This window comes from Silene latifolia, chromosome 8, assembly GCF_048544455.1.
Source record: "Silene latifolia isolate original U9 population chromosome 8, ASM4854445v1, whole genome shotgun sequence".
In the NCBI taxonomy this organism is placed as follows: domain Eukaryota; kingdom Viridiplantae; phylum Streptophyta; class Magnoliopsida; order Caryophyllales; family Caryophyllaceae; genus Silene; species Silene latifolia.
This window is the reverse complement of record NC_133533.1, coordinates 100,476,638-100,482,890: the sequence shown is the minus strand read 5'-3', so window position 1 is coordinate 100,482,890 and position 6,253 is coordinate 100,476,638.

The following is a 6,253-nucleotide window of genomic DNA, read 5'->3' as shown; positions in this document are numbered from 1 at the left end:
GAGGGTTAAGGGAGAGCACCGACGACCACAAGGTAAGATTCGGTCTCTTGAGATACCTGAGTGGAAATGGGAGTCTATTTTTATGGATTTTATCGTGGGTTTGCCGAAGAGTCAATAGGGTAACAACATGGTATGGGTGATAGTTGACCGTCTGACTAAGTCAGCTCACTTTGTACCGATGAAAGATAATTGGACCAAGATACAGTTAGCTTTGGCTTATAGGAAGCATTTGGGTCGTTTGCATGGGGTGCCTAAGGATATAGTGTCAGATAAAGATACGAGGTTCATATCACGGTTTTGGAAAGAGTTACGGGAGTTGATGGGAATTACTTTGAAGACGAGTACTGAATTTCATCCTACGACAGATTGACAGACAGAGAGGACCATTAAGACTTTGGAGGATATGTTGCGAGCTTGTGTTATGGATTTTGGTGATAGCTGGGAGGAGATATTGGACCTGATTGAGTTTTCTTATAACAACAGTTACCACACGAGTATTGGTATGGCACCATTTGAGGCTTTGTATGGGAGGATGTGTAGGAGTTTGATTTGTTGGGATGATATAGCTGAGGCAGTGGTTTTAGCACCATAGATGGTACAGGATATGGTAGAACAGGTTAAGCTGATCAGACAAAAGATAAAAGCGGCCTAGGATCGAGAAAAGAGCTATGCGGATTTACATCGTCATGACATAGAGTTTCAGGTTGGGGATAAGGTTCTTTTGAAAGTGTCTCCTATGCATGGGGTCATGAGATTTAGTAAGAAAGGGAAGATGAGACAGAAGTTTATGGGACCATATGAGATTTTCGATCGTGTGGGTGAGGTTGCATACCGGTTAGCGCTGCCAGCTGCTTTGGATAGGGTGCATAATGTGTTTCATGTGTCTCAGTTACGGAAGTATGTGAGCGATCCTTCACATGTGTTAGAGGTGGAGAACATAGAGCTGGATAAGTCCTTGTCTTATCTTGAGGTGCCAAAACATATTTTTGATCTCAAGGTTCGGAAAACTAGACATGGGGAAACAGTGTTGCTTAAGGTTCTTTTGTCTAACCATGAGGTTGAGGAGCCTACTTGGGAGGCGGAGGAGGCCATGAGGGAGCCGTATCTGTCTCTTTTTGATCAGGTATGTATGGTTACGGGGACGTAACCATGTTTCTTTTTTTTTTGGAGGGGGGGGGGGGTAGGAGATGGTTGTATAAGGTTTTTGTATGTTTTATGCTGGTTTTAGTACAGTTAGTAGTTGCCTTGAGTCGGTTTGAGTGTGGGTTGGGAGTTGTGTTTTGAGTTTTGCGTCGATTTTTTGTTATGTTGTTGTGTCGGAGTCAAGATAGTGTGTTTTGTTTTTGTGTACAGGTTGAACTTAGGGAACGAAGTTCTTTTTAAGGAGGGAAGACTGTAATACTACGGTTTTCTATGTCTGTGGGTACTCTATTAAGTGCGACTTACTCTGTCGAGTAAGTATGTTTTTATACAAAACAGTAGTCTGCCTGATGAGTACTCGATCGAGTATGTGTGACACTCGATCGAGTAAGGGTCACTCGATCGAGTGAGTCACATACTCGATCGAGTAAGTGTGTTTTACGGGTTGTTTATCCGGTTTTTGTTAATAATGCGAGATTAATATAAAAGGGTTACCGTCACTTTGCTTAATCACTTTTTTAATCTCCTAAAACCTTTCAAAGAAAAGAGAAAAGTGACGTAGATCGCATCTCTCACATTATTAGCAAATCCCAAGGCTGGGATCGTCGGATTGTTTTGTCCTTTACGCCGTTGTGATCGTTGTGTCGAGGGTAAGCTTCTTGTATAATTTTTATAATGATTTAATAAGTTTGTTTGAAACCCTAATTGGGTAGAATTAGGAGATTTGGGTGTATTATGATGAGTAGATGGTAATTATGTGATTATGTGCTATAGGAGGAGGATTCGTAAAGAAAAGGTACTGATTAGCTGCTGTGACGATCTCGTGTGATTGTTATTCCAGGTAGGGTTTCCCTACTCAGTATTGATTACATAATATGTTGGTGGTTGTTTGTTGTTGCTGTATATCATATTGGCATTGGATTTGGAATTGGTGATTATTGATAGTATAATGTGATTGTCGTATAATAATATGTGATTTGCGAGGTGCGTCCTCGGCTGAGTGGAGTCACTTGCGGGAGTGGTTTCACGCCCTTGATTCGCCTTCTGTGGAATCCGCCATGGAAGGGGTGTGCACATTTAGGAACTTGGGTTTATCGCTCGGATGAGATGAGCAGGGCTTAGGTGGGAACGGCTGCGGTCCCCCACTGGCGGTGTGGAATACTTGTTGCAATGAGTATTCTGGCAGGACTACACACTTTAGTGTAGTCAGGTGTGAGGTGTTATGATGGAGATTGGCTTGGTTGGATTGGAATGTTGTATTGTTTTTATTGAAACTGAGTTGTTTGTGTAATCAGTACTGACCCCGTTTAATTGTTTTAAAAACTGTGGTGATCCATTCGGGGATGGTGAGCCGTTATTGAGTAGGTATGAGATGGCTTGCGAGAGGGATAGCTGGGATGAAGTCATCACATGAGTCACTAGAATCTTCCGTTGTGTCGTGAATTAGTTTATTTCATTTGGATTAGTATTTTTGAGAACAGTTGTATTTTCTTTTATCAGTTTTGGATTTGATTTTGTATCGCTTTAAAGTTATTTATTAAAGTGTGTTTCTTTATGGTCTATTTGATATTCATAGCCTCGGGTAACCGAGATGGTAGCATTCTTATGCCTTAAGTGGTCCTAGTAAGGCACTTGAGTATGAGGGTGTTACACCTATGGCTAAAGTTGTTGTTATTTGAACTCAACATCAGTCCACCAAGTTCTCCTGTGAAATTTTGCAACAACTTGGGTGCCACTAACTACTTAGCAAACCAATTTTCCACTCAAGAATGAAGCATTTAGCGCTTGTGTTCCACTTTGTTCGGGAACAGGTTAATCTCGGCTCTATACGAGTTCAATATATTAATGGAGATGACCAACTGGTTGATTTTTTTACCAAACCGCTTCTTAGGCCACGCTTATCTTTGCTTACATCCAAGAATGGACTAACTCTCCGACCGTCCGTCTTGCAGGAGCGTGTAAAGACTAATCAATCTCATACCAAAATATCTTCTACAATTATGGCATAATCAAACGAAATATTATTATCAATCAATCCCATTATTCTCTCCTAAAATCAAGGGATATACTTTGTATTTAGAAACTATCTTGTTATGTATACTTTTATCTTGTTCATACTAGGATTATAATCATGTTCGTACTAGAGTCTATCACTATATAATGTAATTGCGCGAAAATGGCAATTGAGCCCCATTACTTTGGCCAATCTGAGATCAAACCCCTTAAGTTTTGATTGTAGCAATTAGGCCCCCATAAGTTATGTAAAAGGTGAAATTAAGCCCCTTACCAAAAATCTCACGAGAAATTCATTTTCTCATACAACAAAAGCTCAATTAGGTTATATTTTGTTTAAAGAAAAGTTCAATTTTTTTTTAAACAAAGACAATATTTTAAAAATATGGAAAAATAAAAACTTTAGTTTTATTTTACTTTTTTCCGAGAAAATCGTCATTTTTATTAAAAATATATCTCTATTACCAATAAAAAATTAAGCCCAAAAAAACTAAGCACGTATATTCTTTATATGTCTCATCTTTTCAAAAACAAAAAATTAAAAATTAAAAAACATTATATATTTTTTATTTTGTAAAGAATTGTTAACAAATTTAAGAAAAAATTTCAGTTCTTTAATAAACATAAATATTTTATTTCATTTTTTATGAAATAATTTTTAATCTTCTCTAATTGATGATAATTCATTTTAAATTTTAATTTCACTATTAACTTTTATTTTGATTGTATAAAGTGTAATCAATTTCCCTTATCTAATAGTATGATATATTGAATTTATCATGAGATTTTGAGTAAGGGACTTAATTTCACCTTTTACATAACTTATGGGGCCTAATTACTACAATCCAAACTTAAAGGGTTTGATCTCACGATTAGCCAAAATAATGGGGCTCAACTGCCACTTTCACAAATCAACATAGTAAAAAAGATGGGTTTTTTCAAGAAATCCTATTGGTCCCTGGATTTTAGGATTGAAAAAAATTATTCTTTTGGTAGGGATCTCCGTGTTCATTTTACTTATTTAAGAACATTTTTTAAAAATAATGGTCAAAAATAAAATATTTGTCATTTTAGGTCGGTTTTGAAAATATTTGTCAAAATGGTGTCTACGTAGGCTCGGGTTTTCAAAACCTAAAATACGGAACAAACACGTCATTACCAATGGGGAAACACGCCATTAGCATTCGTGTGCCTTTACAATTTTTTCCCAACTGACACACTCCCATGAACTTAAAAAAAAAATAATAATAATTTTTTTCAATTCGGCATTGTGTCAGACACATGACACAACAACTAAGTGAAGTGCCGGAGTTACATAGTTTTGAATATCAAAATTTACAGAGTTGCCCGTAACGACTGTATTATGTCGTCAGAATGAAAATCATTACTTAAATTATATGTACGTTGAATCTTCAATTATAGACTTATTTTATAATGTCACAAACTCATATCATTGAACATTTAATAACACTCATTTATATGTTCATGTATCCAATAATAACATATGTTATTACGACTCGTGCATTTTTTGCACGGGTTTAAAATTAGTGTAATTGTAATTACAATTAGTCTTGCTGAAGACGGGTCGGAGCAAGTGACGGGTAATGTCACTCACAAAACGGATAGGGGGGACAAGGTGGGGGTACCCCCATGTGCTTCCCTCTCTCCTCTATTTGGGTCATTTGTGAGAGAAAATGGTATCCGTCACTCTAAAGTGACGGATACATGCCGTCTTCAATGAGATTTTGTGTTGTAATTATCAGTTTAATCATCAAGTAATATATTGTGGGTCCTGCTATATATCGTCGACAATTTACTAGTTATCGACGACAATTAATGTAAATTTTCAAGTTTGCCCTCCATAACATAACTCCATATATGTCTCACTAAAATGCAATTTCCGTCTCACACAAATGCAATTTCCGTCTCACTAAAACACAAGTCACCGTCTCACTAAAATATTTCAAACAAAAAAAAAGACGGTTTTTTTAAAAAAAAAAAAAACGGGATTTGTAATTAACAACATGAACGAGAACGATTTTAACAACGATTTAAACAATGAAGCTAGTAACGAGGTGAGTTTATGATTTAGTTTTGTCTAAAATTTATGTTTTATTATCGATTGATTCCCGAATTAGGATAGATGCCTTGATTGTAGACGGAATTATGATAGAATTCGTGACGGGTTTAGTTGAAAATGCAATCGAAAAAAAAAATAACACGAAATGGGCTGGACGAAGAGAATTTTCGTCCAAGGCTGGTGTTGGACGAAAAATCCCTTCGTCCAATATGGGCCTTGGACGAAAGAATTTTTCGTCCAACACCAGACCTGGACGAAAAATTCCTTCGTCCAAGGGCCATACTGGACGAAGGAATTTTTCGTCCAGGCCTGGTTTTGGACGAAAAATTCTTTCGTCCAGACCCATTTTGTGTATTTTTTTTTTTGTTTCCGTCTTATATATTTTTTTTTAAATTTTTTTCCGACTCGTTTTGTATAAAACAATTAAAATAATTAATTCCCGTCATTGTATTATATTTTTTTTATTTTTTATTTTTTCCGACTCGTTTTGTATAAAACAATTAAAATAATTAATTACCGTCTTTATATTATTATTTTTTTAAATTTTTTCCGACTCGTTTTGTATAAAATAATTAAAATAATTAATTACCGTCTTTGTATTATATTTTTTTTATTTTTTATTTTTTCCGACTCGTTTCGTACAAAATAATTAATTATTAACTAATTTATCGAAATGCGTGCGTAGGTGAATAACGTTGGAGACGGTATTGATTACTCAGATCATTTTACGACTACCAGATTCTTTGCATCAAGTATGGAAGCGTTTAATTGGGCATTTGAGATCAGACTCCGACTCGGGTTTGGTATAAAAAGAGCAAGCAACAACAGAGTTGGTCGTAACACGAAGTTGAGACAAGATTATTTTGTTTGTCGGATGGGTGAAAGAGGTCCCGTAAATAAGGATGCCGATTCTTTAATGAGGGGTAACACAGTTACCGCGTGGTGCAAATGCAAATTTTCAATGAAAGTTGTTGAAATACAAGAGAATAAGTGGAAGCTTGTCATGAGATCCGGGTTTCA